Genomic DNA, 21,927 nt, shown 5'->3' with positions numbered 1-21,927 from the left:
TAGTATAGATATGAGGCTGGTTCGTTAATATATTTTTGTATGTGTTTACTACTATTGTATCCATAAATAATTAATTTGTTCACTATGTTTATTATTGAGGCTATTAATTAGATTAATACAAGAATTACCGTGTTCAGAGTGAGTTACCGTCCAACCTAGTATTCATGAAATATTTAATTAAATTGAGTACTAGGTTACATGAGTAGCACACTTAAATAGTATACAGATTAATTGTCGACATGTGTTGATACCTAATGCATGTGGTATTAAAAATGCTAAATAATGAGGTACGTTAGAATAAGTTTGGTCTGGCTTGAGGGATGATCTATAGCATGACCTTGTTTCTTCAATTTTAATTAAATATGTTAAACATGTTTACCAGTTATAAACTCAAGAGGTATATATTACAAATTATATAAAAGATTTTCTTAGCGAATAAATATTTAAAATATTTTAATTTAAATTATAATTTTGTAAATAGGTTTGGGGCTGAAAATTTAGAGGACCACGTGGGGATTTTGTTAGTATTAGAGTTTGCATTATTCAAGCTACGGATTCTGTCCCCTTTTATTCAGCGCTACTCCTCTTGTCCATTATATTTGTTTGATTCATTCCGTTCTACTTTCTGTTCATTCCGTTAATATTTGCTTTGACCGTTTTAACTTCCGAAAATTGTTTTAATATTTGATTTTGAAAATTTAGATATCTGTTTACGCGGTTTTCAAAAATTATTTATGACACCCACCTGCTTTGGAAATTTGTATCATTTGTCTCAGGTCAGTTTTAAATTTTGCGAGAATATTTATTTTGAACCCTTAGTGTGATTTAGGGTATATTGAGTTAACCAGCTGTAAGGGTACTACAGCCATGTCATTGCGGCACCAGTGACATGACACTTCCGTGACAGTGTAATTGGTCACGGCGTATCCTTCTGTTAGCTCTTGGGAGGAGCTTTTGTGCATTTGATATTTGTTCAGGATACGTGGGTACACCCAGAGTTTGATTTGTGATTTGATTTATGAGAACGTTGTATATGCCGTACACGTTATCCATTCTGTTGCACGCATTAGGTACCCTATGATGTGTGTATTTGTATATGTTCTGATCTCGGTATGAAATATCCTAACCCCTCGTTGCTTCAGCCTTACTTATTTTAAAAATTGTTGTTTTATTATAAATTGCTGATTATTTATTTCTGATCTTTTGTTTATAAATTGTATTCCAAATCCGTACTGGGCGTTTGGCTCATGCCGTATTCTTTTTCTGGCAGGTGCTTAGGGGGATTGTGAATGGAGAGCTCCCTTTATTTCGTTCTTAGGATTTCAGACTTCTATCATTATTGAGACATAATTACTTATTAGAGATTTCAGCATTTATATATTTGGTTTAGACATTTTGGAGATTTAATATTATTTTGGAGAATTTAGACTGTTTAATTATTGTTAGAAATATATTAGTGCTCTGTTTGCAGGTTTATGGATTTTAAGTAATATTTCCCTTTTAAATTTAAGAAGGGGTGTGACACCTACCATTAACAATCTATTTGGATGTCAGGGACTAATTCTTTAGCAATATATTTTTCTACTGTTGGATCAAACATCCAACTGCCAGGACAAGAAGAAACTTCTAAGACTGTCCGTGCATCTTTTCCGCGGAGCATGGGCTGTCAATGGAAATTTTCCACGGAGATGCATAATTTATGAAATTTCCTTTACCATGTCCATGCAAAATTTCCGCATATAGGCTAAAACAAAATTCTGTATACTTCATCTAAGGAGAATATTTTCCTTCCTTTTATTATAATTAGTTTTCTCTACAACATGGTATCTAATTTTCTGTACTACATGCCACAAACCCACAATTATGAAATGTCAAGCCAAAGCCATTATATTGATTTTAAATTAATGAATTCTTCTACATCAGATAAGAAGGTAATCAGCTCGACAAATGAGATGGTGGTGAATTCTTATTTCTCAATTTGAAGTGAAAGCAAGACATACTAAAGACGGCATAATTGATTCTAGAAGAAAGGACGGACCCGTGCTAACCCTTTACACATGAATGTCTCTGGTGAGAGCATGAAAGCTTCTAGTACCCCAAATGAACTAAAGATAATATAGGTTGGTATCTTACTGTTGCAAGACTGTACTTACTGACATCTGAAGCTTCTTCTCGTGATGCTGAAGCTTTTGACGATACAAGATAAGAAACTGGAGAACTACATTAAGCTGCAAATAAGCTAAAATTAAAAGTAATTTTGTCTTTTGCAATCTGGAACTACAAATGTTTAGTTTGAATTTAGTTTTGGGACCAGGGGTTATAGATTGTCAGGAACCAGGACCCTATAACTAATATGATCAAGAAATTGTTCATCAAGAACCAGGACCCTATAACTAATATGACCAGGAACCAGGACCCTATAACTAATATGACTAGAACACGGAAAAGAGCTTACTTGAGCACTAAACAGTGAACACATACTTGAGCTCAACTTCATAGAAAGCCAACTTGAGGGTGTTCATAACAGTAAATAGCTAATTGTATCAATCAACAACGCAGGTAAGCAGTTCTTCGATCAAACTATACTAGGTCGTCAGGAAATGTTACGCAATCCTTGCTGCATTCGACCAAAACATCCTCGAAAACAATTGATATATAAATACAAAAATTAAGGTAAAATCTTGCACACAAATTTAAAAACTAATATCTTAAACAAAATAAACTAGAAACAAAGCCCAGAAATAGAAAAACATACCAGAAAGCATTGTAATTAGAGAATCCTTTGGCAGAAAGCATCACTCCAATGTATTATATATAATACAGTTATGAGGCAAAATCTGAATGTATGTAATTTTCATAATTAATGAAGATATACTAGTAGACTATTTTATTTTATTATTTTAAAATGACTCGTAGAATAACTTTAGCATTGGCATTCTTCCGACAAAAGCTGAGAGATGTACGTGGATATTGATGTTAATGTTCGAAGTTCAACGGCTTCCATTTGGATTTGTTAGTTGTAACTTGTAACGGGCCAACTTTTCTGAGTATTAATTCTAAATTCCCAATTTAAATAAAATATATTTTATTCAAAAAAACAAAATATTACGAAATTCAAAACAGCGGTCAAACTTATTAAATCAAAAGTAATAAAAATAGAGACGTTGCTCCACAAATCTAATATTATTATCTAAACAGATTTCAAATTTATTCTTATGGCACGGAAGTCTTTTTTTATAAATAGTACGAAACTAATCAGCACAGATCTCCACAATGTTCTCATTCTTTATTCTTAATATATATGCTCTAAATATTCGGAACCTAAAATATTAAAAGGGATGAGTTACAAACCTCGGCAAAGTACAAATTGACCAACTCTTTAACTAGAAAAATAATGAGTGTTTTAATAAAACAATTTTTCTCAAAGTAATAATAACTTTGTAAAATATTTTCTAAAATAAATCCGACCCAAAGTTTTATATTTTAAAATTTCTGAATTTAAAATAAAGCAAAACATATATTATAACAGATCAGAATAGAGTAAAACCAAACGAAATGATAATTCTTATAAATACCACAGTTTTGATTTACGGCCACACTTTACCAGTAGAAGACATCTAATTCTTATTCTTATTCTTTATGCCACATTTTGCCGGTGGTCGGTATCTAAAGTTCAATAATTACGCGTCGTATCTAAAGTTGCACACTAGTGCGCATACTAAGGGTATCTAAGGCTAGTTCCGCAAACCTTATATCTTATATCTAAAGTTCAATAATTACGCGTCGTATCTAAAGTTGCACACTAGTGCACATACTAAGAGACTGGGTTCTACATTTCACAAACCTTATATCTTATAATTTCAAAATCAAAGTTCTTATATTTTATACCAAATCAAAAACAGAACTGAAATATATTTTCTGAAAATTAAAAAGTAAGTCAAAGGTACCAAAATAATTGCATGAACGGATCCTCTTGATTTGATATATTTTGTATCGATTTTTCTATTGTCTAAAGGGGTACTTATATAGGCACACAAAAACCCTAATTTTAATTAGGGTATTATAAAATTTCCTCCTAAAGATTTACATCCTCTTCAAGTAAATTCCAAAATTAAAATATTTGATACACATAAATACCTAAATTAAAAGATATCGATTTTCTAATTTATTCTCACACCTCTTTTCACAGATTACAAATCTTTTCCCAACTCAAATAACTTGCACAAAAAATTTCTGAAATATTTTAAATTAAAATATTTATCGAAACGAATGTTTTTCAATTAGAAGAATTTTTTTCTAGGCTTTTGGCTTAATTGTGATGCTATTTAAAGACAATAAAAATATGTTTTATAAAACAAAGCTTAAGGAGAAGACGACAAGAAGACCTATAGTACAATTCAACGAAGGCGAAGAAGATCTAGTTTATTCTTGTGAATCTTTGTTCTAAGTTGTAATCTTGGATGCTCGTTTCTTGTTTTGTTGAACCTAATACTCTGGATTACGTACTTTGTTTATTATTTGTTTATAAAGACTACGTTTATTATACCATGCTTTCATCGGAACCTACGTTGATGATGAGTCCGATTATGGGCTAATCGTTATTGTGGGGTTCTGGCGGATTTATTTATGAATTTCTTTAGTGGATTTATTTCGATGCCTTAGTGTGTGGTGATTGTATGATAACCTAGTATTGGTTGTGCTTATTCGTCTTATGAGCGTCACAAACTTATAAGATATCTTGTTAATTCTTAATGAAGCGACAGTAAATTTAAGGATTTAGAACTTGCCATGCTAGCATAGGTTCATGTGTTATTGTTATGCATGATTCGTAGATAATTTTAACCATCTTACTCGCCCTATGTAATCACGATAGATAACTTGTGCATTAAACCGTTATGTTGTCAAATTCTATAGACATATAGGATCTCAATATAATTGGTGTCTATTCAGCTTCTATCTCTTTTGTGGATGTCTGGTAGCATGGTATTCGTGCAACGAAAGTTGGCATTTATCAGTGTCGTGTTATCTGATTAGTGTCATCACCATAACATGCTAAGGTTAAGAATGAAAAGGCTATTGAATGAAGTACTTAATGAAGTTAGATTCCCATGTTTGTATTATATATTATTCAACTCTCTTTAAATCTCTTTAGTTAATGTTCTCTATTATAATTCTCAATAGTTAATCGTAGTAGAATCAAGACCCAAATTGTTATTCGTTTTAGCATTGAATAATAGCCATATCATTGTTGCATAAGTGCTTAAATCACAAAGTTAACCTAAACCAGTCTCTGTGGGAATGAACTAGAAATAATTCTATATTACTTGCGATCGCGTATACTTGTGTGTATTATTAGTGCGTGCTTAGCGACTAACAAGTTTTTGGCGCCGCTGCCGGGGACACGATGTTAACTTTTAGTTTATGTGTTTGTCATCAGTGATCGTTAAAGTTCATTGATTCAGAAATTGTTACTTACTTACTTACTTACTCTTTTCCTTGTCATGTTTCAGGTACTCTAGCGAGCGTGTATGCATACGCGTTCGCGGGCTCGTAAGAGAAACTATAGTGATTCGAAGGGAAGTTTTTGAGGACGAAGAGAAAGTCGAGGAAACAGCTTTAGTAGTGATGGGAGATCAAACAGAAAATCCTAAGGCTCTGATGGACTATTCTCAGCCTAAGATCAATGATATTATGTCAAGCATCATTAGACCAGTCATCTCAGCTAACACTTTTGAGATCAAGTCGAGCACGATACAGATGATACAGAACTTGGTTCAGTTTGGGGGTTCTCCTACAGAAGACCCCAACATGCACATCAGAGATTTCATCGAGATCTGCGACATTTTCAAGTTCAATGGGGTGACTGAAGATGCTATCAAGCTGCGACTCTTTCCATTCTCTCTAAGGGATAAAGCAAAGTGATGGTTACATTCTCTACTACCAAGGTCTATCACCAAATGGGAAGATCTAGCTCAAAAGTTTCTCACTAAAATTCTTTCCTATGGCAAAGACTGCTGCAATCAGAAATGCTCTTAATTAGTTTGCTCAGCAAACTGGAGAATCTCTGTGTGAGGCTTGGGATCAATATAAGGAGATGCTAAGGAAGTGCCCACACCATGGCATGCCTGATTGGATGATTATAAACTGTTTCTATAATGGTTTAGGCACTCAGTCTAGACCTGTGCTCGATGCAATATCTGGTGGAGCCTTATGGGTCAAAAGCTATATTGAAGCTTATGAGTTGATTGAGCTCATGGCAGCTAATGAATACCAGAATTCTACGCAAAGAATATTGTAAGGCAAGGTCGCAGAAATTCTGGAAGTGGATACAGCTACTGCTATAGCTGCTCAACTTCAAGCTTTGACGATGAAAGTGGACTCTTTGGCTAATTATGGAGTTAATCAAATCACTAGTGTTTGTGAGCTTTGTGCGGGGCACATGAAACTGAGCAATGTGCTATTTCTAGCGAATCAGCTCAATTTGTAAGCAACTTTCAGAGATCACAGCAACAAGCTCCAGCCACTTATCATCCAAATAACTGCAATCATCCTAATTTCAGCTGGAGTAACAATCAGAATGTGGTGCAACAATCTTATCATCCATACACGGCAAAGCAGCATAACCCTCCTGGTTTTCAGTAACCGCAATATGCCCCTAGGCAACAACTTCAACTTCAGCAGTTACCGCAAGCTAATGAAAAATCTGAATTGGAGGAGTTAAGACTCATATGCAAGAGCCAAGCTGTGTCTATCAAGACCTTGGAGAATCAGATTGGGCAAATTGCTAATGCATTACTGAATCATCAACCTGACACACTTCTAAGCGATACAGAACTTCCAGGCAAGAAGGAAGCTAAGAAGCATGTTAAAGAAAATACATTGAGGTCTGGGAAGGTTGCAAATCCTGAAAAAGCTAAGACTCCAGAATCTGAAGTTGAGGCTGAAGAAGAAGAAGTGCAGAAGGAAGCAGGATCCATGCGAAAAATAATATTTAATTCGTAGTTCAGTATGTTTACCTTAAGAAGCTTTACGTTAATGGGAAGATTGAGGTCTTTAATGGCGATCCAAATATGATGAACGGAGATCCTTAGCAGCTGCTCCTCAAGTGTGAAGCACTCCACCGGTATCCACCAAGAAAACGATGTAATGAAGGAGGAGGAGATGGAGAGAATTAGGGTTTTATAAATCTTTTTGGTTGAGGCAGAAATATGGTCTATAATAGTATATTTTTAGGCAAAATTTTCAGCTGAAAATTTTCCCATAAAATATTATTATTATTAACCCTTTATTATTCTCACTAATAATTAAAACACCTTTTAATTATTAATCCTTTTTCTAAACTCTTTAGAAATAATTCTCTCACTTGATTTAATTTCTAAAAATTAAATTCTTAATTAATAATATTAAGAACATTTTCTTAATTAATTTATAATCAATTAAATCTCATTTAATCAATTATTAAATTTGCCAATTAAATATTTATTTCATAAATAAATAATTATCAGCCATTATTAATTAATTCCTCCACCATTAAATCATTCTCTTTTATGGTGTGACCCTGTAGGTTCAATATTAAGCCGGTAGTAGAAATAAATAATAATAAAACTATTTTATTATTATTTATATAAATTCTCTAATTCATTAAATATGATTAATTAATTAATCATATTTATTCTACATCGTGAGGGATACTTCTCAGTATATCGCGACTATCCGGATAATACGAATTCACTGCTTAGAATACCAATAACCTATTCAGTGAGTAGTTACTGTACAATTAATTCCTTCTACCCTACAATGTCACGATTAAATACAAGTCATGGAACTTGTATCAAGCCTATCTTATTTAATCACTTGCTTTCCCATTCACTATGCTTAGTTCTATTTAATGTAAATTAGAAACTCCTTTCTAATTTCATTCACTCTGACCAGAGATTCCTGAACTAACATAAGTGGATCACCATTGAACATTCTCTTCCCTCACTGGAAGGGGTAGATCCTTTATTGATCATACACTATCTTCATGTACAAATTTCTATACCCAGTAGAGCCCTTATAATTATCCCTTGAGACTAAGAACTAAACCAAAGCATAGTTCAGTGTACACAAGATGACTATGATGACCTCAAGTCTAAGGATACTTGTACAACTATCACTATGTGAACAACTGCTGACACGTGAGTGAACTCCATCAGTTGTTCAGCTGTGTGAGTCATGTTCAGTGAACTTATTTTATAATAAGCACCTACATACTAGCTATAATGTCACCACACAAATGTCTATGAGAATAGACATCCTTCATAATGAAGCAAGCATAGTATGTACCGATCTTTACGGATTATTAATTACCAGTTAGTAATCCTACGACCAGGAACTATTTAAGTTTAGAGTTATCATCTTTTAGGACTCATTATTATGATCTCATCATAATCCATTAAAAGCTTTACTCTAAACTGTGGTATATCTAATTAAATAGATAGAGCCCGCAATAAAAATAAAACAAGCCTTTTATTAATATCAATGAAATCAAAACAGATTACATAAAAGTTATTCCTAAATCCTCATACATGATTGGACTTAGGACATATCTCTTTCAATCTCCCACTTGTACTAAAGCCAATCACTCTGGTATCTAATACCCATCTTGTCTTTATGACGATCAAAGTGACTCTGAGAAAGTGGCTTTGTGAGTGGGTCTGCTACGTTGTTATGTGTGTCAACTCTCTCGACGTTGACATCTCCTCTTTCAACAATCTGAATTGCACCACCATTCAGAGTAAACACGTACCCTGACATGGATTTGCTATCACTTTCTGATTGAAAACTAGAGTCAGTATAACCCTCTATTTTCAACTCAGATTCACCACCAAAAATAAGAAAAATGTCCTGAGTCCTTCGCAAGTATTTAAGGATGTTTTTCACTGCTTTCCAGTGGTCTTCACCTGGATTGGACTGATATCTGCTCGTCACACTAATTGAATAAGCAACATCAGGCCTTGTACACAACATCCCGTACATGATAGATCCTATTGCTGAAGCATAAGGAATCTTACTCATACGCTCTCTTTCCTCGGGTGTCTTTGGAGATATTTTTTCGGAAAGGGACACTCCATGGCTCATCGGTATGAGACCTCTTTTGGAGTTTTCCATGCTAAACCTTTTAAGCACTTTCTGGATGTATGTACCCTGGGTAAGACCTTTCATTCTTCTAGATCTATCTCTATAGATCTTCATACCGAGAATGTAGGATGCTTCTCCCAAGTCCTTCATGGTGAAGTTCTTTGATAGCCATACTTTGACTGATTGTAGCATCGGTATATCATTTCCTATAAGAAGTATGTCATCCACATACAATACAAAAAATGTTACCGCGTTCCCACTAACCTTCTTGTAGACACATGGTTCATCTATGTTTTTGATAAAACCAAACTCTTTGATTGTCTCATCAAAACGGATGTTCCATCTACGAGAAGCTTGCCTTAAACCATATATGGTTCGCAGCAGCTTACACACTAGGTGTTCATTTCCCTTGGAAAGAAAACCCTCTGGCTGTGTCATATACACTTCCTCCTCAAGTTCCCCATTGAGGAAGGCCGTTTTCACGTCCATTTGCCAGATCTCATAGTCGTAGTAAGCAGCAATCGCAAGCAAAATCCGAATTGATTTTAACAGGGCTACAGGCGAACAAGTTTCATCAAAGTCAATCCCTTGCCTTTGTTTAAATCGTTTTGCCACGAGCCTGGCCTTATAGGTCTCCATCTGGCCATCTGCTCCAAACTTTCTTTTGTATACCCACTTGCACCCAATAGGCTTAACACCTTCAGGCGCCTCAACCAGAGTCCATACTTGGTTGGTATACATAGATTCCATTTCGGATTTCATGGCACTATGCCATTTCTCTGAGTCAACACTACTCATATCCTCATTATAGGTCACAGGGTCGTCATCATCAATGAGTGAAAACTCATTGTCATTCTCAATGACAAGGCCATAATACCTCTCAGGTTGGCGAGACACTCTCCCTGTCCTACGAATGGGCTGTTCCACAGAAGGTTGTTCAGTCTGAATAAGTGTTTCCACTTGATCCGTAGTAGTTTGTGCTTCTTGAACTTCATCAAGTTCAATTTTGCTCCCACTGTTTCCTTTAAGGATAAACTCCTTTTCCAAGAAGGTAGCATGTCTGGAGACAAACACCCGATGATCGGTGTAAAAGTAATACCCCAAAGTCTCTTTAGGATATCCCATAAAATTACATTTTACGGATCGAGATTCCAGCTTATCTGGGTCAACTTTCTTGACATAAGCTGGACATCCCCAAATCTTAACGTGTTTAAGACTCGGTTTCCTTTCTTTTCATATCTCATATGGTCTTTGAGGAACAGATTTGGAAGGCACCTTATTCAGTAAATATGATGAGGTTTCCAATGCATAACCCCATAGGAATACTGGAAGATTCGCATAGCTCATCATGGACCGAACCATGTCTACCAAAGTTCGATTTCTCCTTTCAGATACCCCATTTAACTGTGGAGTATATGGAGGAGTCCACTGGGAGACTATACCATTTTCTTTGAGATAATCTAGAAACTCTCCATTCAAGTATTCACCACCTCGATCTGATCGAAGAGTTATAATACTATATTTGGTTTGTTTCTCCACTTCATGTTTATATTCTTTGAACTTTTCAAAGGCTTCAGACTTGTGTTTCATCAAATACACATATCTGAATCTAGATATATCATCTATGAAAGTAATGAAGTACGAAAATCCACCCATGGCTTGCGTAGACATTGGTCCACATACATCTGTGTGTACCAATCCTAGCAAATCTGCAACCCTCTCTCCATGTCCACTAAATGGAGATTTGGTCATTTTACCCAATAGACAAGACTCGCATATAGGATATGATTCAAAATCAGAGGGGTCAAGTAACCCTTCCTTATGCGATGTCCGCAGTCTATTTTCACTAATATGACCTAGCCTACAGTGCCATAAATAGGTCAGATTTTCATCATCTCGTTTTCTTTTATTAATTTATTCAATCTGAAGTAAATCATGCTCTACGTTATATACATACAGACCATTATTTAAAATGCCACGTCCAAAAAAAACATTATCTCTAAGGATATAACATTCATTATTCTTAATAATAAATGAAAAACCATCCACATCCAACATAGGAATAGAAATAATATTCCTCACAATAGAGGGAATGTAATAAGAATTATTCAAAATAATATTCTTGTCCGTAGGCATATGTAAACTAAATGATCCTACAGATATGGCCGCAACCCTTGCGCCATTGCCCATACGTAGAATCACCTCATCTTTTTCAAGAGTCCTACTTCCCTTTAGTCCTTGCAACAAATTGTAAATATGAGAACCACAGGCGGTATCTAATACCCAAATAGAAATTTGACCTAGTGACATATTAACTTTGATCATGACATGCCTGAATCAGAAGCGGTAGTTTTACTACCCTTCTTCTTCTTCAATGCTGCAAGGTAAACCTTGCAGTTCCTCTTCCAGTGCCCCAACTTGTTACAGTGAAAACAAACAGCTAAATTAAGACCAGTCAACTTTTGAGCATCTAGTATGCTCCGGAGTGATAGTGCAGAAGACATGACGAATATAGTAAATCTGTAAATGATAAACACATAACAACACTTAGCAAATATTCAATTTCATTTCAAAACACTATATGAATCGGGTCTTTATTCATAAGTGTCTCCCACTAGTTTATCTAATTTTTTTCAACCCCCTAAGTGAAAATTAAGCATTCATAATGCTAGTGGGAATAGGGATCCTACATTCCATCACACAACCTCGGCTGTGGCACGAAACGTCATGTGATGTTCAATAGGCAGACAACCCTTGTCAATTACATCTTATGTTATTCCCTAATATAAGTTTAGCCTCTTGAATAATTGAGTCACGGCTGTGGCACGACAAACTCAATATTCTAAGTCAAGTCTAACCCAACATTTCGTACAATTGAATCAATCTCCAACGGCCCACTATTGTAGCACGTACCGACCTTTAGATTCTAATTCAATGTACACATCTCTATGTAATAGACAAGTATTTCTTATTTTGAAATCAAAGCCCTCGGCTGTAGCATGAAACAACAATGATTTAAAAATAAGAACCACTTTCTACCATGTTGGAAGGCTATGACTGACACAAGCCCGTTGTGTCATTGGCCAATTACTACTTGATATTATTTAATTTTAGAGGGATTATATTACGTTATAATCATAATCATATTATAAAGATATTCTTCCTTTTAAATTAAATATTTCAAATAAATAATTGATAATCAGATGATTCCCAGATCGGGTGGAGCATTGTCAAGAGACGTCACTTAATAACCCTTTCTTACAGATAGAAATCTGTTGTTGACAGTATCATCCTTTCTCTCAATATTGAAAATTCATATTCAATTACGTGTTTCATAAACACAAGAATCTCATGATCGTATTCATAATATTTATTGTTAAGGCAAGAAACGATTCCTATTCTAGATTTTCTAGAGCACGCCTTATATTGATTTAAGTTCACCTAAATCTATCGTCGCATGGTAAACATAGGCATATATCTCATATATAAAATTAAATAAACAAGTAAATGTAAAGTGCATTAAAGTAAATGTGTTTGGTTATGGCCCCATCCTATGTGATCTTTATCAAGCTCATGATAAAGATCAAGGTCAATCTAATATGGTGATGGAAATAAATACAACTACTTATTACATAAGTGTTCTTCTTTGTTTAGACTTCTTGTATGCCTCGTCTTCTTCTTTGTATCACCTCCATTGGATAGCCTTCTTGAGTCTTCAATTATATTACATGATTGAAAGTAAAACTAATCTAATGAACTTACAAGAATAACTCGAGTTACATTCGAGATTTATGATTACAAAGATTGACGACATACAAGTCGTATTTAAAACCAAAACCAAAACCATTACATTAAGGTTGAAAGGCCATAACCATCCACCATGCTCATACAACACATAAAAGCATGTTAAAACACATAATCTGATCTTAACATATCATATTATCCATGATCTAATCATAAAAAGAAAATATGACAAAAATCAGAAAAATCAGAATCAAATCAGAAAAACAAGAATCACTGTTTACGGGCAGTAAACGACGTCAAATGCCTTGCAGACGAGTCGTTGATTCTTTAGCTATCAGTTTTGTTCAGACGCTCGTTTACCTATGGAATAGGGTATTCGTTCGCGTAAATCGGACACCAGACCCAGATTTCAGCAAATCTGTAGCAGCCAATTCAGAATCCGTATCTAATATGATTCTCATAATTAGAACAAACATAAATCATGTATATATCAATATATATACAGATTACATAATCATCTTATGATTATACAACTCACATGAATATCATATATTCAAAACCATACATATATAAGCATATTATATCAACATCAAATCATGGCGAATCACGTACATGCTCATATATTGGAAACAGTTAAACACATAAACGAATTAAAAACTTTTCACAAGTAGTTCTGATGCCATTGAAGGGTTTTTAGCATATAAACGCAGTGAAAACGTAAATTTAAATCTTAAAAAAAACTAAAACCCTCCGCAGGATCCATGCGAAAAATAATATTTAATTCGTAGTTCAGTATGTTTACCTTAAGAAGCTTTACGTTAATGGAAAGATGGAGGTCTTTAATGGCGATCCAAAAACAATGAACGGAGATCCTTAGCAGCTGCTCCTCAAGTGTAAAGCACTCCACCGGTATCCACCAAGAAAACGATGTAATGAAGGAGAAGGAGATGGAGAGAATTATAGTTTTGTAAATCTTTGTGGTTGAGGCAAAAATAGGGTCTATAATATTATTATTATTAACCCTTTATTATTCCCATAAAATTATTAATATTATTATTATTAACCCTTTATTATTCTTACTAATAATTAAAACACCTTTTAATTATTAATCCTTTTTCTAAACTCTTTAGAAATAATTCCCTCAATTGATTTAATTTCTAAAAATAAATTCTTAATTAATAATATTAAGAACCTTTTCTTAATTAATTTATAATCAATTAAATCTCATTTAATTAATTATTAAATTTTCCAATTAATTATTTATTTCATAAATAAATAATTATCAGGCATTATTAATTAATTTCTCCACCATTAAATCATTCTCTTTTATGGTGTGACCCTGTAGGTTCAATATTAAGCCGGTAGTAGAAATAAATAATAATAAAACTATTTTATCATTATTTATATAAATTCTCTAATTCATTAAATATGATTAATTAATTAATCATATTTATTCTACATCGTGAGGGATACTTCTCAGCATATCGCGACTATCCGGATAATACGAATTCACTGCTTAGAATACTAAGAACCTATTCAGTGAGTAGTTACCGTACAATTAATTCCTTCTACCCTACAATGTCACGATTAAATACAAGGCATGGAACTTGTGTCAAGCCTATCTTATTTAATCACTTGCTTTCCCATTCACTATGCTTAGTTCTATTTAATGTAAATTAGAAACTCCTTTCTAATTTCATTCACTCTGGCTAGAGATTCCTGAACTAACATAAGTGGATCAGCATTGAACATTCTCTTCCTTCACTGGAAGGGGTAGATCCTTTATTGATCATACACTATCTTCGTGTACAAATTCCTATACCCAGTAGAGCCCTTATAATTGTCCCTTGAGAGTAAGAACTAAACCAAAGCATAGTTCAGTGTACACAAGATGACTATGATGTCAAGTCTAAGGATACTTGTACAACTATCACTATGTGAACAACTGCTGACACGTGAGTGAACTCCATCAGTTGTTCATCTGTGTGAGTCATGTTCAGTGAACTTATTCTATAATAAGCACCTACATACTAGCTATAGTGTCACCACACAAATGTCTATGATAACAGACATGCTTCATAATGAAGTAAGCATAGTATGTACCGATCTTTGCGGATTATTAATACCAGTTAGTAATCCTACGACCAGGAACTATTTAAGTTTAGAGTTATCATCTTTTAGGTCTCATGATTATGATCTCATCACAATCCATAAAAAGCTTTACTCTAAACTGTGGTATATTTTATTTAAACATTTAAATAGATAGAGCCCGCAATAAAAACAAAACAAGCCTTTTATTAATTTCAATGAAATCAAAAAAGATTACATAAAAGTTATTCCTAAATCCTCATACACGATTGGACTTAGGACATATCTCTTTCATCATCCACCTCCTTTTCCTAAGAGGCTGTAGAAGAAAAAGATGGATAAGCAGTTTGAGAAGTTTCTGGAGGTGTTCAAGAAACTTCACATCAACATACCTTTCACTGAAGCTCTTGAGCAAATTCCTAGTTACGCGAAGTTCATGAAAGGTATTCTCTCTAGGAAGGTGAAGCTTGATGACTTAGAGATCGTTGCTCTCATAGAGGAATGTAGTGTTGTGCTGTAATAGAAGTTGCCTCCGAAGTTTAAAGATCCGGGAAGCTTCACTATTCCATGCATAATTTGAAAGGTGTCATTTGACAAGTGTCTATGTGACTTGGGAGCTAGCATCAATCTGATGCCTTAATAAATCTTCAAGAAGTTGGACTTGCCTGATCCAAAGCCTACTTATATGACTTTACAGTTGGCCGATCGTTCTATTACATATCCGCGAGGTATTGTGGAGGATGTCTTGGTCAAGGTGGATAAACTCATCTTCCCTGCTGATTTTGTAATTCTTGATTTCGAGGAGGATAAGAAGATTCCCATAATCTTGGAAGACCTTTCTTGCCTAGTGGCCGAACCTTGATAGATGTACAGAAAGGTGAGCTCACCATGCGAGTGATGGATCGGGATATAACAGTTAATGTGTTTAATGCCATGAAGTTCCCTATGAAAAATGAGGAGTGCTTAAAAGTGGAGTTGGTTAATTCCGCGATTACTTCAGAACTTGATCAATTGCTAAGGTCTGATGCCTTAGAGAAGGCCTTGTTGGGGAATTCTGATAGTGATAATGATGAAGGGGATAAGCAGTTGCAATTTCTGAATGCTTCTCCCTGGAAGAGAAAGATTGATATGCCTTTTGAATCTCTGGGAATGGAGGAGTTGAACAAAGCTCCTAAGCGCCTCAAGCCATCTATTGAGGAAGCTCCTACTCTTGAGCTTAAGCCCTTTGTTAGGCACAAAACACGCGCTAATATTTCACACAAGTATACGCGTTCGCAAGTAATATATAATGATTTCTAGTTCATTCCCACATAGACTCAGACTAATTATATTTAATTAACACTCACTAACCAATGTATAATTACTTCTCAATGTCAAGACAATAACACTTAAGGTTGATTAACTAATTATTAACTATAATTAACTACGAGAATAAAACACTTAAATTATTACTTAAATTAACAATATTAAACACACATGAGATCATAACTTCATTATTACTTCATTCAATAGTCATTGTTATTACCCTTAGCATGTAACGGTGATGATATTAATCGAACAACACGAAACTGATAAAAGCCAACTTTAGTTGTACTAGTACCATTCTACCAAACATCTACAATTAAGATAGAAGTTGCATATGCATCAATTATGTTGAGACCCTATATGTCTACAGAATTTGACAACATAACGATTTAAGCGCAAGTTATTTAATATGATTACACAGGGCAAGTAAAACGGTTAGAGTTACCCACTAATCATGCATACAATACATGAACCTATGCTAGCATGGCAAGTTCTAAATCTCAAGATTTACTGTCGCTTCACAAGATATTAACAAGCTATCTTATATGTTTGCGACGCACATAAGACGAATAAGCACAGCCTATACTAGATATCATACAATCATCAGACACCAAGGTATTAAACAATTAACTAACGAAATCCATAGTAAATCCGCTACGACCCCATGATCACGATTAGCCCATGATAGAACTCATCGTCACCATGGATTCATATGAAAACATGATAATAAAACGACAATGTAAACTAACTAACTATTTATTAAAACCAGAGTACGTCACAAGAGTAAATAGGTTCAAAGTAAAGAAAACTAGCATCCACTGTTACAATGAATAAAAGAATCACAAATTAACGTATGCTTCATCTTCTTCATTGCGGTGTGCTAAAATGGTCTTCTTTTCTTCTCTCCTTGCTCCTTTCTTGATGAATACTTCCTTTTGTGAAACGTCTCTGAAGATTACTTATATAGAAGTCCACAAGAATCAGCCGTCTCAGAAGTCCAGTAGAACATGACTTAATAAAAATCAGAATTAAAATTCCCGACTCCGGGCGGCCGCCCCAGCTTCCTAGATGGGCAATCTAGATCCCAGGCGGGCGCCTAGCAGGCTTCTGGAAAAAATGTTTTCCTGCTCCCGATTTTGCTGAATTCTTCGCACATTCCCTCGAGACTGATCCCAAGTACTTCCCTAGGCTTATTTTGATGAAATCTCCCTGAATACGCAAGTTACCCCCTGAAATGCAAAAACACTCGAAAGCGCATCAAATACACAAAATACTTGATTCCAAAATATCAATTTAAGCCATTATAAGACATTCTAAGTGGTATAAAATGCCACTTATCACACCCCCAAACTTAAATCGATGCTTGTCCTCAAGCGTCACAGACTCAAAAACAAAATAAAAAATGCATAAATGCAAACTACATGAAATACAGAGATCCCCCTTTGCGATGACTGAACCAACCAACACATGACATCTCAACAAATGCAATTAGGCGACTAAAGGTCAATCAAATCACACAAGCTAACATACAACTAGAAACGTGGTGTGTGCGGATGCTTAACAGATATGCTTCGAATCTAGATTAATTATCATACCTCAATTATCCTCAAGGCAATCACATTATTATACAAAGAATAAATTCTAGACACAAAATGACTTATAACACTTCAAGATCACTAGAGCTTATTACAGAATCATGCTTTTATTCAACACAATAAACAAATGCTTATTCGATCGTGCAATGAGTGAGGTCCACAAAAGACTTATGCAATGGCATCCATTTAACGAGCGTTAGGTTAGCAGATCCCAGACTATAAAAGCCTTAGGTCACTAGGCATAAAGTCCCCTAAGAACTTAATAACTCGAATACAAAAGAGCTCACTCGTGATCAATTATGCATTAAACCATATATTTTTTCTCTTTTTTTTTTCTTTTTTTTTTCTTTCTGAATTTTTTTCAAATTTCTGAGCAAGTGCGTTTCGTTCCATCTTGCTCAACCCTAGACTACTCGCATACAATACGAGCCAGCTACTAGCCATTTGACGCCTAGCCACGACTAGCAATGAATTCCAATTTTCACTCTAATTTTTATCTTTTCATGCCTTTTATCATTAAGTGCCTATCATAAATTCTAAACATAATCAATAGATTAACCTTAAAAACCATCAAACCATGACAACAATCTAGTCCTTTAGCATACTCTAAGATTTAGTGAAATTACAAGTGTTTCTAGCATGCATGTCAACCTACAAGATTCAACATTACGCTAACGCTATCACTACACTCGCATCAATATCACAAATCAATCGGTAAAGCAACACAAAAGGGATCATGGTATATGCATGAGCTAAATGACATGACACACAAAGCTATAAAAAATAAAAAAAAAACTCTATGGAAAAAATATGCAACTATATGAACTAAACTATCATGAATATGTAACTACATGACACACACAAATATGCTCCTTAACTACCACCCCCAAACTTAAAATCTTCACTGTCCCCAGTGAAGGTAGTAGAAAGGAACACAGGGTATACCTACTTAGAGAAATCATCCTCATCACCCTTAGAGGGTGGAGTGCCAGGAGGCGGATAAGCAGAGTTCTCACAAAAAATGGGCCACTGGATGTCAGCTCCAAGGCCTCTGAAAGCAGTCCCAAGTGCTAGGGTGAGCTCTTGAGCAAACCTACTCTGCGACTCGTACATCGCATCCATCCTCCTCGATAGCCTCCTATACTGGGCATCAGCCATCCCTGAACCAGCACCTCCCTGGTCTATAGAAGAACCTGCCTCGTCATGAGCCTGACTGGGCCTAGCCATCGTAGCACCAGCTGCTGGACGTCCTCCTGGAAGATGATATCCCAAACCATGCTCCTCGGGCTCTCCACCCGTCCATTCCTGCATTGCATTCACCATCGATGAATCAATAGGAGTGGCAGGCATCTACAACTGCTTATAAGAAGGCCAGTGGACTCCAACTGCCCTGCATAGCTTCATGACAGTAGAGGCATAAGAGATGTTGCTTTGCATCCTCCCCCTCAAAAACTTCAAAATCCCTTGCTAGATGAACTCACCAAGGTCCACATAATACTCCTCATTCAAGATCCCCCATAATAACCTGGCTCTCTCAACTGTAACCTCATGAGCATGCGAAGACGATAAAATATTAGCACAAATAAAGGCATTCCATGCACGGGCATACATGTTCATCGCAACAGCCGGAAAAGAACGATACTCGTTAGATCCTGTCTTAAACTTCCACACCGTGCCCGGCTGACAGAGAGTAGCAACAATCAAATCTAAATCAAAATCCTCGGGGGTCTTTTCATTCCAATTCTCCTCCTCGGGCTTCCTTTATCGCTGCCAAATAACACGGAGAATTGCCTCTCCTTCAGAATCGGCTTAGTCAGAAGCCTAGTATACTTCTCATCAGCAGCCCTATCCACCAATCGGGGCCTCGCAGCAGTACCCTCGAAGAATCAGCAGTAGGAATGGTGCTACTGCTATCAACAGTTTGAGATCTCTTGGGGCCATTGATATTGAGAATAAGTGTTTGAGATTTGTGTTTTGTGTGTGGGAGAGAGTTTTGATGTTGAAAGTATATGGGAGTGTATATGGATGGGTTGTGTGTATATATAGGGTAGGATTTAGGTTTAGAATTTGAATAGGAGTGGGGTTGTGGATAGTTTGTAAGAGGAAAAATGTGGGTAGTGGGGTTATGGCTGGCGGTATTCATGTTTTTTTTTGTTTTTTTGTTTTTTTATAAGGCCGAAAAAAAATTCCAACAGAAGGGCTCCAGGAGGCCGCCCAGACTTTCCAGGCGGGCGCCCCAGCTTCCAGCGGGCGCCCGGGAGGTCTCTGGAAAATTATTTTCTGCCCATTTTTTTCTGATTTTTTTGGGTTTTTGGATAGAGTACCAACTTCTAAGGGTTCCTATAGTCTCAAAATTTGGGTTGCCTCCCAAGAAGCGCTTCTTTTACGTCATTAGCTTGAAGTAGAGTAGCTCGATCAAGTTGATAATAAAATGGCACTAACCACTTCCCGGTTTACCGTGTCCCCATAATAATGCTTCAATCACTGACCATTAACCTTGAATGCTTGGCCCGAATCGTTCTAAAAAATCTCCACCGCTCCATGTGGAAACACAGTTTTGATGATAAATGGTCCAGACCACCTTGATTTCAACTTTCCAGGAAAAAGTCAGAGACAAGAGTTGAATAAAAGAACTTGTTGCCCCGACATAAATGACTTAGGAGATAACTTCCTGTCGTGCCACCTTTTCACTTTTTCCTTGTATACTTTGTTGTTCTCGTACGCTTGCAGTCGAAATTAATCAAGTTTATTTAACTGAAGCATTCGCTTCTTCCCAGCTGCATCTAGATCACGATTTAACTTCTTCAAGCATCACATTTAAAGGCATCTCATCCTTTCTAGTAAGATTCCCAACTCTTTGGCAACGATCACACCTTAAAACGAACTGATGTGTATCCTTAAACAACGTAGGCCAGAAAAAACTACTTGTAGAATCCGAGCTGCTATCTTTTCACCACCATAATGTCCACCATAAACTGTGGAATAACAGTCTCGTAATATCCCCTCCGTCTCACAGAATGGGATACATCTCTTGATGATCTGGTCAGCTCCTTGTCTAAACAAATATGGTTCATCCCATATATACCACTTCACCTTATGCAGAAACTTCTTCTTTTGAGCTGTATTCATATTAAGAGGCATTATATTACTGACAAGATAGTTCACAATGTCTGCGAACCATGGTTCTTCCTCCTGAACTGTGAACAACTGCTCATCCGGAAAAGATTCGTTGATCAATGTCTTATCATGTGAAGTAGAATCAGGATTCTCCAATCCAGAGAGATGGTCAGCTACTTGATTCTCAGTACCTTTTCGATCCTTGATCTCTAACTCAAATTCCTGTAGCAAGAACACCTAACGAATAAGTCTAGGCTTCGAATCCTTCTTTGAGACCAGATAGAGAATGGCAGCATGATCTGTGAATACTGTCACCTTTGTCCCAAGTAGATAAGATCGAAATTTTTCGAAACCAAAAACTATAGCCAAGAACTCCTTCTCAGTAGTGGTGTAGTTCAATTGAGCTCCATTAAGCGTCTTACTAGCATAGTCACCTAATTGAAAGATATTATTCTTGCGCTGTCCAAGAACTGCTCCCACTGCATAATCACTTGCATCGCACATCATCTCAAAAGGTTCTGTCCAATCAGGTGTCGGTATAACTAGTGCAGTTATTAAACTCTTCTTGAGAGTCTCCAATGCTGCCAAGCATTCATCATCAAATTTGAAAGGCACATCTTTCTCGAGCAAGTTACACAACGGCTTAGATATCTTAGAGAAGTCCTTGATGAAACACTGATAAAAACCCGCATGACCAAGGAAACTACGAATTTCTTTCACAGAAATTGGTGGCGGAAGATTTTCAATGACCCCCACCTTGGCCTTATCAACCTCAAGGCCTTTACTAGAGACTTTATGCCCAAGAATGATGCATTGCTGCACCATGAAGTGACATTTTTCCCAATTGAGCACCAAATTAGTTTCCACACAATTTTTGAGCACCGAACGAAGATTATTCAAACATTCATCAAATGAATGTCCAAAGACGGAGAAGACGTCCATGAACACTTCGACATTA

The 21,927-nt window shown here is 35.9% G+C and overlaps 1 non-coding gene across 1 annotated transcript; it reads right to left on the bottom strand.

The window, feature by feature from the left end:
• Positions 1-6,016: 6,016 nt before the first annotated feature.
• Positions 6,017-6,123, bottom strand: LOC141663254 (small nucleolar RNA R71). Its single transcript, XR_012551332.1, has one exon. It is a non-coding gene; the product is annotated as a small nucleolar RNA R71 (small nucleolar RNA).
• Positions 6,124-21,927: the final 15,804 nt, after the last annotated feature.

The sequence above is a fragment of the Apium graveolens genome, chromosome 5 (genome assembly GCF_009905375.1).
Source record: "Apium graveolens cultivar Ventura chromosome 5, ASM990537v1, whole genome shotgun sequence".
NCBI classification, from domain to species: domain Eukaryota; kingdom Viridiplantae; phylum Streptophyta; class Magnoliopsida; order Apiales; family Apiaceae; genus Apium; species Apium graveolens.
Note: the sequence above shows the minus strand (reverse complement) of the source record. Positions and strands in the feature narration are given on the sequence as shown.